Here is a 20,337-nt window from a genome sequence, read left to right as displayed (position 1 = left end):
ATAACTGTGATAGCTATAAATGTAGTGCTCAGAAAACTATCCAGCTCATTATTAAATCCAACCATGAACATTTAATTTTCTTTTGACAATTAGATGGTGGGAGTCTGCCACGACTCATTTAGTTTTAATGCCCAGTTAGTAGGGCAGAGCAGCATTGGCTCAAGCTTCTGCAGAAAGAAAGCAGTGATGAGTTCAGTAGCACTGTAAAAACATTGTAGTGAGCTGAAAATGTGTGGCGCTGAATTGAACACTTGGGAATATATAATGAAGATGCTTTTGAATCTGTGTGGGTTACAAGGAAGCAGAAAAAACTTTGTGTTTTTGCATTTAGCCCTGTTTGTTCCATTCAGGATGACCTATGTAAGAAACCAAAACAAAGAACAATGAAACAAGCCTAATAACAGAGTTTCAATTTTTTACTATTGATAGCTGTCTGTTTTGAGATCCAGCTACTTCTTCTTAAAGGGCTCTGGGAACAAGAAAACAGATATGTTAGAATCCAACAGTACCATTCACTGCCCAGGAAATCCAAGGTTCACCCTCTGATATCCCACCATTTTGGCAAAAATAAAGCGTTTCTGGCATGAAAGACAATACACTACTTTCTTAAGTTTGAAGCATAAAACAAAAATATTTTGAATCTCCTCACAAAATAACACTGTGTAATATGAGCTTAAGTGCATTTCCTGCTTCAAGAAATCTGGGAACAGATTTGCAAATAAACTTCCAGTTAATGCCCTGTGTTTCTGTAACTAATATGTTATGGAATGCTGAAGGTCAGGCAATGAGACAGGATTTTGAAACTCTTTTTGTAAGTTAAGGGAGCTCATAATGTTGTATGGATGATACTTCTGTGTTAGCTAAGATACCATCTGTGTATACATTATATGTTCTGTAAACCTGGGTGTAAGTTTCTGTAAATTGTCAGTATCTGCTCTGTCAACAAAAACCTTCTTTTAGTCTGAAGAAAAAATCCCTCTGCAGTAGTGTGTAGCAGTGACTTCCACAGGTTGACTATTGCATAAATAATTATTTAACTTTTTATTGTCTCTAAGTTTATGGCACTTTAATTGTGCTTCTCTTTGCTCTTGTCTTAATGAACAGGCAAAGTTAGTTGTGAGTGGACCAAAATTAGACAGTTATTCATATGAAAATATATAATTGATTGATATCTCATTATATTTTCTGTATTTTTATTTCCCTTTTAAAATGTATTCCAGCTTTCAGTGACATTGAAAATGTCACAATTAAGCTTTGGAGTAGTTTTTTAGCTGCTGCTGCACATTAGGCAAACCTGTCCATTGAATTATCCATGAAGAGTTCTGTTCATTTTTCCTCAGAGGATCCTGCAAGTTCAGAGATAATAAGAAATCTAACTATATTTGGCAGTGTGAAGAACCTTTAATCTGCTCCTGTGCTGTCCAATCTGCTTTAGTTTTGATGAATAAAAACAGTGGTCCTGAGCCTGCAAACATTGAAGACCATGAATAACTCAAAGTTATTCACACAGGATCAGTTTTAGTGAAGTCATCTGGCTTAAACTCTGTTTCAATCTACAAAAAGTTCATAAATATATTAAACAGTGATCCCGACATAAGCCCTTCTAGTGTTAATACTAGTTACTTTATTATCTAATTTGGGTGCATTTTCTTTTTTGATAATGAGATCATATCCTAGTGGGGGAGTTCAAAATGAAACTGTTTGTACATCCTTGGACAACTTAACTGCTGTTTCAAGATTGCTAATTCATTACACCCACTAACCTGGAATTTTAAGAGATTAATTTTTGTGGGGGGTGTATTTCAAATCAGTGCCACATTTATAGGTATCTGTGTTAGGAAAATGGTCACATACTAGTAGAAAACACAGCGAAATGGGAGCATCTCTTGTTTCCTACAGGAGAACGGAGGGCTTTGCTGTGTGCTGGTCTGAAATACACAGATTGGATTAAGGTTAAATCTGTAAAAATGAGATGAGCTCATACCATGATCTCTAACACATAAGACAGTGCTAACAGAATGTCTGTGTTTACAATGCAAAGAGAAACAAGATAGAGCGAAGTATGAAGAGTGCGCTGAGGTCAAAGACATAACATGATTCTACTTGAGATCAGCTCTATAGGGCACGTCTATACAGCAGGACTAAAGCCGAAATAAGATTTGCAACTTGAGCTACAGCAGTTGTGTAGTTTCAGTCGAAATAGCTTATTTCAGCTTTTGGCACTGTCTACGCAGCACGAAACACTACACTTCTGAAATAAATGTAGTCAAACGTTACTAATTCTGGGTCACTGAGAACGAAAATGATGCTTAAAATCATTTTTTAAAATCATTGATTGGCTCTAGTTTTCAAGATATGCTATTGGGTCAGTGTATACGACCCTTGACTTGAGAATGGCGGAGGACAAGTGAGTTATAAAGGGATGGGATCTCAATTTAAACCAGAAATGACTAAAATACATCTTTGACTGGATCTATGAATTAATCTATGACTGGGTTTGGACAGTACTTGCTTTTTAGGCAAAACAATGAATGATGCAATCTGAAGCTGGTATTGCGTCATACATGATATGAATTGCATCATGTTATTCCTAGAAGTCATGGATGATGCAATCATAACGAAGCTTACATCACTCTGCTGAACAAATTGTCCTATATCAGCTCTAGAAATCATACAGTGTCGTGCTCTCTTATTTGTCAATGTTTTATTTTGCAAAGGGACACATTTCTGTTAGCCAAAGTGAGCAGAGATGCCTCGTACTTGTCTGAACAGTGCAGATAACTTCTGCTATGTTTTGGTGAAGTGACTTTTGAATGACAAAAGCGCAATATAACCACTATGGTTAAGAGAGCCTATCACCTTTATTTTGGCTGCAAAATTGGAGATCAGGACAAGAGGTGGGCCCCACACATACGCTGCAACACTTTGCAACAAATCTTCGCCAGTGGTTGAACAGGAAAAGGAAATCTATGGCTTTTGCAGTGCCAATGATTTGGAGAGAGCCAACAGATCATACCAGCAATTGTTACTTCTGCATGGTGCCTCCAGTTTGGAAAGGTGTGTCAAAGAAGAAAAAGTGGACTGTGCATTATCCAAATATTCCATCAGCTATACGCTCAGTACCCCACGGAGAAGGACTGCTAGTTCCTGATGCACCAGAATCATTCTCACTTGAGTCAGACGAGGAAGAGGATGAAACTTCTGGTCCTGAACCATCAATGTCACAAGACCCACATTTTCTCCCATCTTCCTCCTCTGAACCACACCTCATAACACAAGGTAAACTGAATGACCTTGTCAGAGATTTGGAACTACCCAAGAGTAAGGCAGAGCTGTTGGGCTCCAGACTACAGCAGTGGAATTTTCTGGCAGGTGATGTTAGGGTTTCCATGTTCCGCGACTGTCAAAAGGATCTTCTCCTATTCTTCTTCATGGAAGGCGATCTTGTAGCCTGCAACAACATCGATGGTGTGATGGCAGCCCTCAACATCGTTCACGATCCAGATGAGTAGAGACTGTTCATTGATTCATTGAAGATGAGTCTTAAAGCTGTTTTGCTGCATCATGGCAATGTTTTGCCATCAATTCCAGTTGGTCATGCAGTCCATATGAAGGAAACCTATGACAACATGAAACAACTTTTGAGGTGCATAAACTATGACCAACATCAGTGGCAGCTTTGTGGCGATTTGAAGGCTGTTGCTCTCTTGCTTGGTTTGCAGACTGGATACACAAAGTACTACTGTTTTCTCTGTGACTGGGATAGTCGTGCAAGAGATTCCCACTACATCAAGATAGATTGGCCACTCCAACAGTCATTGGAGCCTGGGAGGAAACGTGTTCAGCTTCCACCAGTTGTTGAAACAAGGAAGATTTTGTTACCACCCTTACACATCAAGCTGGGTCTGATGAAGAACTTTGTCAAGGCCATGAACAAAACACAAGCAGCTTTCAAGTACCTCCGTGGAAAACTTCCAAGGTTAAGTGAAGCTAAGATAAAGGAAGGTGTCTTTGTTGGTCCTCAGATTCGTGAACTTCTTCGAGTTCAAAAGTCTTGGTTGCAACATGTCACTAAAGATACATTTTTTGCACTCTCGTCTAGATTTTTTTTTCCACCGAACTGCGGAGCAGTGAGCGACGAGCACGGCGAGTGATTTCACCAGGACATTGCAACAATAGAGAAACGCTATCAGTGCAAATGGAGCCCATCAATGCTTGCAGACTATTGCTGGACAGTGACAAGAGATGCTCCATTTAATGAATACAAGAGACAAGCCAAGAAGCACCGAGTAGACACTGAATAGGACTAAACTATGTACGTAATAGTTTTTTGCCTTTTTGTTTCATAATAAATTTTATTTATATAACCCTTTTGCTGATTTTTAAAGTGTTACATAAACAGGACAGGTGAAATATTATCATGTAAAGCAACCATAAACACATGAAAAGACCTAGGTTTACAATTTATTATTAAAACTCTATCTACACAATATACATAGACATAAAATGTAACTGCTGTGCCTGCACCAGTGGGAGATCACCAGCCCCTCCCACAGGAGTGCTCAGGGAGGGGCCGTGGTGGAGAGTGACCGCCAGGACGTGGCCGGGGAAGCCGCCATGTCACCGGAGGGGCGGGGCCTCCAGAGTGCATCCGGCCAGACAGGCCATTTCAAAAGGGCCCGCTGGCAGAGTGGGAGGGGGCAGCCTCCTCTCAGGGAGGTAACTACGGACTGAGGCCCAGGACGGACCGGGTGCGTTCCCGAGACCAGCAGGCAGCCCGTCCCCATCCCAGAGACTCCCGAGATTGCCCCCACGGCCAGCGGTTGATGAGTCCCAGATCGGAGGATGACCAGGACATACCCCGCCGCCCGCGGAGAGAGCGACTCGGCCGGGACAAGACCTGCAGAAACCGGATGACCCACGGGACTTACGTGGAACAACCCCAGACCCGGACCTCAGAATCCCAGTAGGCATTGGGGAACAGCAGGGGTGCTCCGGGGGAAGGGAGGAAGCAGCCCGGGGTGGAGGCCTTCTGGCCACCGTGGGCAGACATGTCACTGAAGGAACCTCCCCCCCCATCTGCTGTGCAGGGGTGACAGTGAGCCCCTGCACTTAGGGCCCCGGGCTGGGACCTGGAGAGGTGGTCCCCCTCCCAACCCTCCTTGAGCACCCAACCCCCTTCAGAACTGGAACGCACACTGACGTGTGAACTGGGGCAGCCGGATGGCAGGGCCAGCCAGAGGATCGCCCCTCTGAGGGACAAGACTCGGGGTGCAAGCCTCCTCCCCCCTGCTAAGGCGGGGTATAGACATGGGGTCTGCTGAACCCCCCTCTCCTGCTCTGCAGGGAGGGGGTGATCGCACCCACCTTACGGGACGTGCGACCAGGAATCCCAGCCGGGGGCCGGGTTAGAGGACGAAGGGGTTTGCTGAGCTCCCCTGCCCACTCGGTAGGGGGTGATCGTACCCCACAACTCGTTCACACCTAGTATAATCACTCCTTTCCTTCAGGGAAATGAGGTCTAGTAGCCAAAGTCAACAATCACTCCCTTTCCTCAGGGCAGTGAGGTCCAGTTGTTGTGCTTAAAAGAAGCACCTGGGATCTTTTTCGGGGAGATAAGGCAACATGCCACATTTATTGAACATACATAGATCAAGCAATGCTTTATCATATGCATATGATATATTATTGATTGATCTATGTATGTTCAATAAATGTGGCATGTTGCCTTATCCCCCCTGCTTCTTTTAAGCACAACGTTTTGGTGGAGAATGCAAAAGGGGGAAGGTAGCACGAGCATTTACAGGGTAATGAAAGAACAAGTATTGAGAAATATTGAGAACTATTGAGAAGTGCTGAAAAGTATTGAGAAGTATTGGAAATTGATTGATCATTAAGGTGTGCACACCCCCGGCTGTAGAATCCCCAGGTTAGGAAGAAGGATTAGAGTCCTTGCTTCCCCCTCACTGGGTGAGGGTGTTAAGAGAAACTGGCAAAGAAAGAGTTTTAGGTATCTATACCCTCAGCCGCAGAGTCCTGAGAATTGGGGAGGCTTAGGATCCCTGCCCCAGCCCACAAATGGGTATAGTAATTGATATAAGATACCTTTGGCCGTAGAGTCCCGAGACAAGGACGGAGCTTAGTGCCTCCAGTCACATGGTGGATTTGCAACACTGTGTGTTGGAGATATTTGCTTATAGAGCAGGGTGTTGGGAATATTTAATTTGCAACATTGTGAGAGGCTTTGTATACTTTGGGATACTTTGTAACGTGGGCTAGGACTATTCTTAATAATGTTTAGAAAAAGGGAGACTGGGGTCAGGAAAGGTGCTGTAGCCCTTAAGAGGGAAAACATGAATTATGTAAAGGAGATTCCTTTTAAACAAATCCTGCATAAATTTGGGCATAACCCATGTATGGAACAGGCTCTTGCTGACATCCACACAATTTAAAACCTAGGGGGAAAGAATTGGCTAAATACTGAAAAAGAAAAAGCAGATGCAGTTTGGCTCCTATGAAACCTGTAATGAGGTGTTCCTCAAATTGACTGAATATAAGAATGCAAATATGAAACTGCAAAACTTAAAAGCCTCTGCTGCAGAAATAGAGAGGAGGAAATGCATGTCCCTCAATACCCAGACACAGCTAGATTCCCTTAAGGATGGGTACTGACAGTGAAAGCAATTCTTAAATTTTTCAGGAATATACTTAAGAAAAAGGACCAGGAGGTGTGGGAGCTAGTGAACAATGGGACATAGAACAGGGCCATTCAGCAAGAAAAACAGGATCAGGCCCAGACAAGTAGGCAGGGAAGAGATAGAGATTGAAGGCATTGTGGCAGAACTGAGAAAAGCAGTACTGTAGTTTAGCGAATATAACCCGCACCCATCTATAACCTGCACCCATGTATAATCCGTGGTTTTTCTTTTTTGTGTAAAAAAACCCCTTAGATTACCCACGGATATGTATAGCCCATGGATCCTGCATTCATCTACTCACCGTATTCACGCCCAGGCCCTGTGCAGCTGCAGCCAGGCACAATCCACCCTCCTCCGGGCAGGGGAACAGAGAGTGCAGCACAGGCAAGCTGGCCGGCCTGCAGGAGGGAGCCCAGGCCCCGCGCAGCCACAGCCAGGCACAACCCACCCTCCTCCTTGTATACCCTGTGGACGTGTATACCACGGGGGGAGGATGTGTGGCTTGTAAAACATGTATAACCCATGGATTATATACGCTAATTTATGGTAAGTACAGGTATTGGATATCAAAATCCTTAAAACAATACTCACAAGAGTAATATCTGAAACAAGGCCAGTTTTCATTTTAAGAAATAAGAAAGTGTTTTAAAAAAAAGAAAACCACAGAGAAGTTAACTCTTCAGAATCTAGAGGGAACTGAGCAGTTGTGAAAATGCTAAAATGTTCTAGGAAAAGAATTCTTGATTTCTTTGCAACCATTCTGAAGGAAAAATGGGCCCTTTTCCAAAAGAATATCTGTAAATAATCCAGAAAAATTTGACTCAAATCCTTAAATTAATTGTCGATACTTCAGTCAAATGTGCTAAAAGAACTTGAAGGAAGTTCTATTGGAACTTAACTACCCCAATGAATAAAAGGGAATGTAATCTTTGTACAGCTATGTAGAAATAGTGTAAGAAATGTTCTGAGTGGAGTGGAGTTTTCAAGATCCAGTAATCCTACTTTGTAGGTTAGTGACCTGTTTTGTAGGCTTAAAACAAATTGGTTTGTTTTGTTTTCAGTAAGGCCATTTCATTCCAAGTTGCTTAATGAAAGTACAGGAAAACTCTGTGAGCATAAAAGAAACAGTTACACCCTATGCAAAGATTAATATGGCTAAGTAATATTATAAACAAAGAATGTACATTTTCCTGTGACATGCAATATATATTGTAGAAGGGGTAAAAACTGAAAACAAATTTAAATCCTGTGAGGGCTCCAGGAGCCACAACAGGTTGTAATTTCCTTTTCAGGTTGCTGTGTATGAAAGCAGGACTTAAAAGTAAAAACTCTAAAACTCTGGCAAGAGTTATGGTGTCCCTTTGAAGACAAAGGTACTGACAGCTTTGAATCTAAAAGCAGGCCAGAAAGTGTCTGTGGTGCAAATGCCCTAACTGGCAGCACAAAGAAGCTTTGCAAGTAATAGATACAGGCAGTCCCCGAGTTACGCGGATCCAACTTGCGTCAGATCCGCAGTTACGAACGGGGTTTGCTCCCCGTCTCCCTGGTCTGCTGGAGACAGTCACGGCGGGTCTGGACTGTCCGCTGCCCACATGCTCCGTGCGGCTTTGCTCCACGTCTCCCCAGACCAGGGAGACGGGGAGCAAAGCCGGGGAGCACGCGGGCAGTGGACAGCCCAGACGCGCCGCGGCTGTCCCACTGCCGGCATGCTCCACAGCTTTGATCCGCTTTGCTCCCCGTCTCCCTGGTCTGCTGGTTTCCAGCAGACCAGGGAGACGGGGAGCAAAGCCGCGGAGGACCCGGGCGGTGGGACCACGGTGCGTCTCGGTCCCCCGGCCGCGTCTCCCTGGTCTGCTGGGGGGGGAGAGCGCAGCTAGTACGCCCCCCCCCCAGCAGTCCAGGCTTTTCTCCCGATGCCTTTGGTGGAGCAGCTGGGGCGCTGCCGGTTGGTCCCGGAGCGCCACTCTGGGCGCTACTGGACCAACCGGCAGCACCCCAGCTGCTCTGCCCCAGGCGTCCTGATTCAGCCGCTGCTGGTCAGTTTCAGCAGTGGCTGAATCAAGACGCCTGGGGCAGAGCAGCTGGGGTGCTGGTGGATTGGTCCAGTAGCGCCGAGGAGCGGCGCTACTGGAGCAACCCAGCAGCACCCCAGCTGCTCTGCCCCAGGCGTTCCCAAGTCAGCCGCTGCTGAAACTGACCAGCGCTGACTACAGGAAGCCCGAGACAGAGTTGCTCTGCCCCGGGCTTACTGGAATCAGCCGCTGATCAGTTTCAGCAGCAGCTGACTTGGGGACGCCTGGGGTTCTTAAGTTGAATCTGTATGTAAGTCGGATCTGGCATCCAGATTCAGCCTGTTGAAACTGATCAGAGGCTGATTCCAGGAAGCCTGGGGCAGAGCAACTCTGCCTCGGGCTTCCTGTAGTCAGCCACTGGTCAGTTTCAGCAGCGGCTGAATCTGGACGCCAGTTACATACAGATTCAACAGATTCAACAGACTTACATACAGATTCAACTTAAGAACAAACCTACAGTCCCTATCTTGTACGTAACCCGGGGACTGCCTGTCGTTTGATCAGCAAACTACCTGAGATCAGAAAGTTCAAATGGTAGCCCTCCAGAAAGAAAGGGGGGGGGGGGGGGGAAAGGAGTCAAACCTAAAAATGAGAATCTAAAAATCTCAGACCTAAAAATAAAAGATTAACCCTAAGTAGGAAAAAGAATTGTTTGCACAATGCTAAACATGAAAACAGATACAATAGGGGGTTTGCATAAGCAAAGATTTCAAGATGGTTTTGAACACACTGGCCTCAAAGCTAAATTATTTAAATAAAAGGCATGCTATCACAGGATACTTAACATCTATTGGTAAGATCCACAGAGCTACTTGTTGTTTGATGCTAATGTTATTGTTTAACACTAGCTAAATTTAATGTTCATGAGTAACCCTGTAATGAGTACATGATTTTCTTTTGGAAAAAGAAAACCTTTAGAATATTAAAATGGTCATTGGAAACACATCTCACACTTAAATCTCCCCAGCATTATAGTAATAATGCTTCTTGGCTATTCTCTATGCATAAACTTAACACAGCAGAAACTTGATAACCTAGTCTGCTGTATAAGAGGAAAACTGAAGTACACCTTCTGAATTACACAATGGGGTAATTCACTCAGAACCCTTAAGGGGCAGAAGCCATTGAAACCTGGCTCCCTACAAAACAAAAACATAGGTAAGGACAGCAGTAATTGTAAGCAAAGAAAGGAATGAAAAGGGATATTTGTAAAAGAAAAAGGTATGTAAGCAATAATGTGCCACCGTCAAAGAAGTAGAAGTATGTTATTTTTTGTTGTTTTTTTTGTGTTTTGTCTTTCAGAAAATCAGGACAAGCTGGTACCAGCCGAACACCCTACAATACCATGGATGTATTGTTGCAACAAAGATTGTTTTATGTTTGTGTTTGTCTTATGTCTGTCTGTTTGTTTGTCTTACTAGCTAGTATACTGTGTTAAAAATGATACTGCATTAGGCAGGAAATGTTTAATAAGCATTAAGCATTTTGACTGTATTTACAGAAACCAGAATCTCATAAGGGCAGAGGCCAAGGAATTTGAGTCTTGCTAATAGGAAAAAGTGGTAAAGGTACATTAAAAGAAAAACTATGCATGAAACACAAGGTTTATTTATTGATAATAAATTAAAGGCATAAACATAAAGCACAAGGTTAAGTTACTAAACAAAAAGAATGGGTATGTGAAAACATTGGTGTAAAAAAAAGAGAGAGAGAGAAGAAGCTGTGTTAATTGGACTGTTTTAATCAACTTTCAGCCTGTAAGCCCCGCTGAATGTACCTGGATGTTGCATAGAATTGCAAGTTTAAGGCCATTGTAACACCTTCCCTGATTGCTGTAAGGGACAGTAGAGTTAAGGTCCCATGAAGGTATAGCTGCTATTAAAGAATTTGTTTGGCAGTAGCCTGAGGAAAGGGCTCCCAACTTGTATAATGGACATTGTTTTGGGCAAGACTGAATTAAGCCATTGTATGGCGAAATAGGCATTTCTTTAAACTCCCTATGCAGCATTGCATGTATGATGTGACTACATTTTCAGTACCAAAAGATAAATATGTTAATATAGTAGCTGATGTTATTAATCTTGGCTTAGCATTAGGATTTAGTTGAACAAAAAAGATGGCAACTGACTAATGCCACTGATGTCCAAATTTGAACATACAGTTTAGCAATTTTACATCATCAATTATGTAAAATCCTAGAAATGTCACATAAAACTAAACATCAGTATTCATCAATGGTATGATATTTTTTTTAAGGAATGGTCATTCACTTGGACTTCTTACTGCTTTTTCATTCTAATTGTGATAACACATACCAAAATATTGTTTATTAAAGAGGATGTTAAATTACAACTTAAGCTCAAATTGCTTCCCAGTATTTTGCCATTAATTAGTTATATAAACTGTGACCCACTCAAGAATTGTTCTTGAGGAATTGTGACGGGCTGCCAACGGCCCACACACTGGCCAGCGGGGAGAGGTGAGTGGAAAGCCACGCCGCGGGCGGAAAGCTCAAGCAGCGGGGCGCCGCCGCCGAGTGGCTGCAACCTGCCTCCCTGCCTGGACGGCAGGAAGGATGCCAGCCCCAGCATATGTCCGGTGGGAGCAGAGGTGACGGGTGACTGCCCGGAAATAACGGGAGAAGCCCCCACGTCACAAAGGGGGGCCCCCCACATCACGGCCCGTGGGCCATTTTAAAAGGGCTTGTCGGAGTAAGGGGGGGCATCTGCAGGCGGTGGAGGCAGAGCCCCGGCTGAGGAACAGCGCGGAGGAGCAAGACCCTGGTAGGAGCATTGGAGGACCGACTCAGGACCAGGCCGCTGGAATCATGGTAGACACAGGGGAGCTGGAAACCAGTCTCCCGGGACCCATGGCGGGAAGGAAGCAGCCCACGGCGGGGTCCTTGTGGCGCCCGTGGGCTGACGCGTTATGGGGAGGTGCCCCGTCAGCTGTGCAAGGGAACGTTGACCCCGCACTTAGGGCCCCGGGCTGGGAACCGGTGGAGAGGGAGGGCCTGGGTCCCCCTTCACCCCCACCCCAGTGAGGAGGAGACAGGGCGAAACCTGGGAGGGTGTACGACGACTGAAGGTCGCCAAGGACAGACATTGATACAGACCCGCGTAAGGGAAAGAACAGTCAGCAGCCAGGCCCGCAGGGCCCCGTCCTGGACTCGGGCGGGTGCTCGCGCCCAAAGGACTCACAGGGATCAAAAGAGGAACAACGTGGATAAATCTCTGTAACATTTCTATATAACCATGTATCATTCTCATATAACTTTGTATTAAGAGAAACTTTGTAAGTCCTTATATAGATCTTGTCTCCTTATGTTATAGGTCTTCAGAATAGTTAAGGTAAAGAAAATATTCTTTTGCTCGGAGAAGAATAGATCTCTCCCCTTTCCTTGATTGCCCTGTTGAAATGAATGAGGAGTGAATGGAGAATGAAAGATGAGCTCCTCCAGCAGCAGTTGCAAGGGTGGAGAGGGGCTGGGAGCCAGATCCAAGACAATACCTGTGAAGTGAACTCATTGAAAAGAAGACTGGACATACAGACTGCCTTGGGAGTCGAGCAGCAAGTGCCTGCCCTTGAAAGAACTCTTTTTGAAGCATTAAGAAAGGCAGGGTGATGACTGACTGGTTGCATGAGAGGGATAAATATGAGGCATCTTTCAGAGGGACCCCGGGTTTTCGTCTTGTCAGCTTCGGAGCATCGATCCCAATCGGCAGAAGCCTGGCTCCACTCCTCCTCCATCTAACTTACCTGGCCAGTATAGTTAGGGGGAGCAACTATTGGTAACAACATGTTGGAGTGTGCTTGTGTGTGCGCATGAGTGTAATGTATCATATGCATATGATAAAGTATTGATTGATCTATGTATGTTCAATAAATGTGGCATGTTGCCTGATCCCCCTGAAGAACATCCCAGGTGCTTCTTCTAAGCACAACACAGTGGCCAGTAGCAAAACTCCCTGTTCCCAGGGCAGGGAGGCCTAGCAGATGCAGTCCCTAAGTCAATATCAATGACCCTTCGGACAGGGCAGCGACAACAGTAGTTGTAGCACCTCCTTGGAGAGTTAATGGGCATATGGAGTAGGGGGACCTGGACCCACCCTTTCCGCTGGATCTCAGCCCAGGGCCCTGTCAGTGGTGGGGTGGCCCACACTAGCTCAGCGGGAAATCTGCCAGAGACATGCCGAGCTCTCGGGGATCTAACTCCCTACCCTGGGCTCTTTCCTACCACACTCACCAAAGTCACCTTACTTGTCACTCTCTTCCAGACTGGGGGCTTCTCCAGCCATTCCTTGCTGACTGGCCTCTGTGGTTTGGTGTATCTGCAACTCTTCCTCCAGAGCTCTGGCCACATTTCCTTCCCCAGGAGCAGTCAGCCCACACTGAGCAGCCTCACCCGCATTTTATCTGGCCTCCAATGGGGTTCTTTTGGCCAGGTAACCCTAGTTAATCCTTGCAAATCCAGTGTGGGGTTGGTATACTCCATCACACTTACAATGAGGAAAAGTCTGTCTTTATGAAATTAGGAATGGTGTCCCTAGCCTCTCTCTGTTAGAAGCTGGGAATGGATGACAGGAGAGGGATCACTTGATGATCACCTGTTCTGTCCATTCCTTCTGGGGCACCTGGCATTGGTCACTGTTAGAAGACAGGATACTGGGCTTGATAGACCTTTGGCCTGACCCAGCATAACCTACATTATGTTCTTACGTTCTAGCAATACTGAGATTGACAAGGAATGGCCCTTGGATGTTCTTCCATTCTCTGGGTTCTTCCTTTGGTTGTTGCACAAGCAACTAAGATTGTTTCGCTCTGACAACTTTCATATGAGATCAAATCAGCTATTGTGATCACAGCATTTTGATTAGCAATTTTTTACACTTAAATGACTCACCGAAAGTGCCAGAAAGACAGATCTGAAGTTCTCTTTGACTGTAGGACATATAAGTGCCATTTCCCCATACTATTATTCACCCTGACTCAGAGAGATTTTCATTTCAGCCATCCCAAAGTTCTTCTGATTTGGCCAAATTGTGCAATGTGAAGACACGAACATGTGCAGTTCTTAAATATAGAAGTACTGACAATGTATAAAAACTACGCAGCAGCATATGACTGGAAAGAAACAGGAAGACTGAGTAAGTAAAGAACAGTTTCGCCCTAGAAGTGTTGAGAATTTATTCTGGTACAGACATTAACAGATTTACTCCTAATAATGAATTTAACTAGAACCAAAAGTATTAGATTTTCAATAAACTGAGTCATGATAAGGGAAATACAATTTAGACATAAGCTAGAGATTGCTATTTCCCAGTTGCAAATCTGAACACTTTTTACCATGTGCAATAATTAATATAATGTGTTTTTATGTGCCAAAACGGGATAGAATTAAAACTAGTGAGAGGATTCTTTTAACATTTGCTCTTTATATTAAAAACTTCTCATAGAAATGATCAGATAAAAATGGGAATTGTTTAATGTCATATAGATGCTGTGCTTTAGTTCTTGTCTGGATCCAAGGCCTGTTATATCTCAGATATGTAAATTAAGTGCAAATAAGAATTTGATTTTACGTTTCTAATTTTTCAGATTTTTCTGTGTTTATATACTTCTCTCATTTTACATGCCAGAGCGATGCTAAGGTCTGGGCATTTTACTGTCAGGAAGGATGATGTTAAATCAATATAATTTTTTTCCTCTGGTAATGATCAGCATGTTGCTGTGAATTGGTAGTTGTTTATGCCAACCTTCAACAAAAATCACAAACTCCCATTACTGCTGCGAAAATGGAGGCATCACTGTAAATTTTGTTGACAGTTGCTTTCACCTTTTCTTTGGTAGGCCTTGGCCCTAGCCAGACAACACTGTGCACAATCTGCTCTGCAACTAGTTTACATTGGTTTTTGCCAAGTTCCTCCTGCAATGTGTATAACACATTATTTTTAACCTGGCAAACAGCCCTTCCAAATACTGATTGGTGCTATCGCCAACAAAATGCAGCTAATTCTTTAGTTCCATTCTTTTCAACAAAGGACATAATGTGACCTGACAAATTGTTCTGCTGTTTCACTAAATAAAACTGAAATATGAAGGATTTGGTTTGGATACTGTTGGGAGTCTTTAAGGAAATGTAACTACAGCAGGAGCCAGATTAATATTTTATAGTTCAGAGAGATAAATTTGACATTATAAGTTGGCAGACCTTTGTTTCTCATGCTGACACTAATACGTTAACAATTAAAGCCTGTGTCTTAATGTGGGCTCAAACATTTCTAGAGTTTTCTGTCATTGTCCCTACAACCTTCCCAAATGTCAGCATGGGAAATTTCAGTTTTTAGTTACCTTCTTGATGTATTGGACTGAATATATAATGTCATTGTGTACTGAGGTAACTGTATCACCCAAGTAAATGAAATGATCCATGAGTATATCAGTTCAAGAGTCTGGTCCTAGTTCAAATGAAGTTAATGGCAAAATTTGTGTTGTCATGTGGATTTAAGATCTGGCCTCAATATGTAATAACTTTGACATACCACCTTTCATCCCTAATGTGATGACTATTGACAACAATGCAATATATGTGAATGTATTAATTGCTTTGAATGCTGTAATTAAAATTTAGTTTAGAACTTCATGATTTCACCTACTTAAAACTTTTTTTTTGGAGACATAGGAGGGAGTTTTCCATGCTTGATTGTGGTAGAAAGGTGAAAAAAATCTCCATGAAGGTTTAGGAAAAATCCATTTAGCCATTTTCAGTGTATGTGAGGCAGAAAAAAAATTGCACTCCTTCCAATATAAAAAGTTATCGCCATATAATTTTGTTGCTGTTAGCCCAAACTAAATCTGTAATTCTGTCTCCAGCTGTATAAAATGCCACCATAAACTATTGTATCTCCAGTTCTTTGGCAGTCAGTTCCATTATTTCTTGTCTTTCCTGAACCTGGCTTTGTAGAGACTCCTCAGCTTCTCCAATTCTCAGTAGCATTTCCACTTCTCCCTCCAATCCAATAAACTTTTCCTGTAGTACAATCACCACACGTTTGCACTTTGTCTACAGGAAATCTCTTCTGACTTCTGGACTATTGGAGGTCATGACTAGCATAATATTGCTAGGCATCTTGGTATCACACGTGCTGAACGAAAAAAGGAAAGGAAAACCACTTACTCTCCCTGTCTGAACTCTCTCTGATGCTCTCCTGTTGGCTGCCTGTTTGCTGCTCTCAAGTTTGCCTAGCAAGTGACTTTTTTTTAAACCAAATCTTGCCTGTTTTGCTCTGCTCAACTCTGTCTCCTCACTATTCAGAGACTTCAAATATCTGGGATGATCAAAGGTCCAAGGATTTAGAGCCTCACATACTTTAGCAAGGTACTGATCGAAGTTTCCAAGGATAGAGCCTTGTGGCCTTTATCAGGGCACTGTGCTTACTCAGAGGCCCATAGCTATTCAGCCCTTACACAGAGAACAAATAAGCAGACAATCAACAGCTAAACCACAGATAGATCGAATGCCTCTCTCATCAAATCCCTCTACCTCTGGCATAGAATCTGCGGTGGTTCCCTCCTGCTTCTGTTCATGGCTCTCAAATTTAACTTGCAGTTCTCTGATCTGTGAGTGTTTAAGTTATTCAGCTTTGGGGTTTGGGGAATAAAATAAAACAGAGGCAAGGTCCACACAATCAAACAGAAATGCCACTTTTTTGTTTGTATGACTGCTCCTCATAGCTAGGTTTCACTTACTGACTTCCAAGTGTTGTATTGACAATTACAAATTACATTTTCCACGTGCTCCCGTTTAAATACACCAACATTTCACAGGACTAGCTAGCTTTTCCCGGCGATTATGTGGTGATATATTTTATTTACATATGTTTTAACAAACTACATTTTTATGCTAACTATCTGGATTCTAAGAAGTAACTTCACATTTTAGGAGTGCAGAACTGCAGCTTGCAGTAGGAAAAGCAAGGCTGATTTTACTCATGCCTGAAACAGTGCTAGTTAGGAATGAGGCAAATGCCATAAATCAAAATGAGAAACTTGAAACAGTTTTGACACTAATCGATAGTTTAGGAATATGGAGGCAGGCTATTATTGATCCAAGAAAGAGATGGCTGGATACTAGTCAAAGAGCCCTGAGGACTTTCTCCTTACTAAGCATTTCTTCCCAGTAATTCTCTAACAATTCTTGACAGGCCCTGGTAGAAAAATCATATTCTTAATACAACTAATGTAGAAAAAAGAAAATAAAGTATCATCTGGTAAAATGAGATGTATGGAAATAAAATGAATTAACATTAAAAAGCAAACAAGCGAGAAGGGGACAGAAATCTACCATTTAGTTAGTAAAACATGGTGTGGTGGCACATCAACACAATTGATTATGGTCAAAGGCTGGTTGGTTGTCATAGCTTTGTCCTGGCAAAAATTGTAAAAAACATAATTTTAGTAAATAACAAACGGTTTAGCCCCTGGTTGGGGCCACCAGTGCTAGAAGGCAGAGCAGGAAGTTGGGGGCCAGAGGACTGGAACTGCCAGAGCCAGTGCTGCCAATGGCCACTGGTGACCCTAGACATACACAGCACAGGGTGGTGTTATATTTGGAGCATCACTGGTGGCTGTGTGCCACTTAGAAAGTATGAAAGTGGGTGATTGCATAATATTGTGACATTTCGATTTATTTTTTGTCTTTGAAAACAAAAATCAGATCACATGTTATAATGTTTAAGATCCTGGTGTGGCACATTTGTTTTTTGTAAACAAGCAGCTTCCACTGAATCTATGCAGAGGACTATGTATTTCCATTGTACGTGACTGGATTTTGTAATGAGGATCTGGAATATTACATAGCCGGGATCATACATTTACTTTTAGCTTTCTCCTTGCTATTTCTTTTTCTTGTCTCCTCCCTCAACCCCAAGTGAATGCTGCTGAAAGTTTGTTAGGACAAAGTATTATTTCTGTGTGTAGGACATAGGGAGAAAAAAACAGAATTGAATGAACTATTGCTTTTCCTTTGGAAATGTTATTTTGCTAAAGGATCTGTCTTGTATTTTCTGCAGATGTAATAGAATACCTTGTTATATTTCTGCCAAAAACCTCTTGCTATAACAATGTAGTCAACTGATACACTGTTCTATTAAGAAAAGAAACAAAGGTTTCTTGACTGGCAAGTTTATTTTTATTTGAAAGCTTTCCAGCTATATGCAGTAATTTGTGGGGGGGAGGGGGGGAGGGAGAGGGAAGCTATGGAGGAGGAACATCACAAAAGTATTAAAAATACTGCGAAATCCAGACTCTAGAATGAAATTCTGCTTCCATTGAAGCCAATGGCAAAACTTCTATTATCTTCAATATAGCAAGGATTTCACCACAGAGAGTCTACTCCACACCTTTCAAGTGAAATCTGAATCAGGATCTAGATCTTAAATGGCTCCTGTCTTAAGTGAGTCAAGCCAAAATCCCCATTCCATCATCTTTGAATTATATCAAGTCACATGGAACCCACTATGAAATGCTTGAGGTCTTCTTGTTTGGGGTCTAGTCCTGCAAGAGATGCCAAACAACTTTAACTCCCATTGGAGTAATAGTTTAGGATGCTCAGAATCTTGCAGGCCTGGGCTTTTGAATGGGATATCCCAAAGTTCAGGCCTTCTGGATTCTCTTCTCCTATATATCTAATAGCTTCTACAGGCTTTCAGTGGAATCCATCCAGCTTCTCCATCAACTTTCTTGTTAAGAATTTATACAACAGTATAAATGGGAGAAATCAATCTCCTAATCAATTGCACAGTCGTATCTTACTAGAAAGGAATCGACAAATAACTGCACTTGGCTAACATAATTTTGAATTATAACAGTGACTTGTTTTTCTGCTTTTTCCTCCTGGTTCTATTGCTGGATTTATTTATTAAAATATTTGTACTGTGTATTGAAAGCCAATGCTATAACGTTTTTCAATAATTTTGCAAAACACAAGGGAAAAAATTGTACTTCTGCTCTGGTTTACTCTCCTGGCAAAGCTAAGAGGGAGGCTGAGTCCATGATGCTCCTGCTGACTTAAGCAGTTACACTTTCCATATTGAATAAATTTGACATTCAAGGTCTAATTAAGTGGGGGGAAAACCCTGTACTTTAAAATTGATACGTTCTCTGTTTCAATTAAACAGATTGTTGTAGGAAACGAGCTGATTATGAAATCATGTACTGCATAAGACCTAGACTTCAGAAAAGTAGACTTTGACTCCCTCAAGGAACTGATGGACAGGATTCCCTGGGAGGCTGATATGAGTGGGAAAGCTGTAAAGGAAAGCGCACTGTACTTTAAAGAAGCCGTATTGAGGGTGCAGGAACAAACCATCCCAGTGTGCAGAAAGAATATGGTAGGCAACCAACTTCGCTTAACAGAGTAACGGTAGTTCGAACTAGGAAGCCTAGTTCGAACTACCGAGTTCGAGCCCCGTGTAGCCGCGCTGCACGGGGTTCGAACCAGCGGGGTTTTAAAAATGGCGGCTCTCCGCTTATGCAAATGAAGCCCGGGAAATTCAAATCCCGGGCTTCATTTGCAAGTGCGGTATGCCTACATTACCCTCCTAGTTCGAACTAGGAGGGTAGTGTAGACATACCCTATGTGACACAAAGCATAGAATCAAATGAAGAAATAATCTGAACCATATCATACCATAGACTCTCTAGAAAGTAATTACATGCTCTAATAATAAAAAATATAGTACTGTTGTTTAGCAGACTTCCTGTTTCTGATGTACTTAAAAACATTTTGCTATTACTTTTTGCAGTGCTTTTTTTGTATATTTAAAAAAAAAACAGTGCCGCTACTCCAGAGGAAAAGTTGTTGAGCTCTGACTGGAGGTGCTGGTACTGCATACTGGGCAGTACTGTCACAAAAAAAGCACCGACTTTTTGAGTTTTTGACTAGCTGTTCTTTAAACTCCTTTTTGGCTTTCCTTATTATATTTTTACACTTAATTTCACAGAGATTATGCTCCTTTTTATTTTTCTCTCTAGAATTGAACTTCCACTTTTTAATAATGCCTTTTTATCTTTCACTGCTTCTTTTACTTGGTTGTTAAGCACTTCTTTGGTTCCCTTACTTTGTTTTTAAATTTGGGATGTATTTACTAGCATTTCAAGTTCTTCCTGCTTATTCGCCATACTTCTTTCATTGGTATTCAGACAATTAAGATATGATTTAATTTTTGCCCCCCGATTTTGCCTTATGTCTCCTGTATCTTTGCTATTACAGACCATGCTCTCCTGAATCTCTGACCTGTCTCCCAGGTCTCTGTGCTTTTCACCTATCTCTGGGCTTTGATCACCTGCCCCCATCAAACCTAGGTTAAAGCCGTCCTCACTAGGTTAGCAGCCTGTATTCGAAGTATTCTCTTTCCTGTCCTCAATATGTGGACCCCATCTCTGCTTACCAGTCCTTCTGCCCGGAACAGTGTCTCATGGTCAAGGAAGCCAAAGCCCTCCTGGCAACATCTTCGCAGTCAGATATTGACCTCCAGGATGCATCTGTCCCTGACTGGGCCCCTACT

The 20,337-nt window shown here is 42.7% G+C and overlaps 1 long non-coding RNA gene across 1 annotated transcript; it reads left to right on the top strand.

Annotated features, from left to right (window-relative positions):
* The first annotated feature begins 4,658 nt into the window (after positions 1 to 4,658).
* LOC142830783 (uncharacterized) lies at positions 4,659 to 15,697 on the top strand. The gene is made up of 3 exons (XR_012906269.2): positions 4,659 to 4,966; positions 6,951 to 7,244; positions 10,073 to 15,697. It is a non-coding gene; the product is annotated as an uncharacterized LOC142830783 (long non-coding RNA).
* Positions 15,698 to 20,337: the final 4,640 nt, after the last annotated feature.

This window comes from Pelodiscus sinensis, chromosome 10, assembly GCF_052426305.1.
Source record: "Pelodiscus sinensis isolate ZL-2025 chromosome 10, ASM5242630v1, whole genome shotgun sequence".
Taxonomy (NCBI): domain Eukaryota; kingdom Metazoa; phylum Chordata; order Testudines; family Trionychidae; genus Pelodiscus; species Pelodiscus sinensis.
Note: the sequence above shows the minus strand (reverse complement) of the source record. Positions and strands in the feature narration are given on the sequence as shown.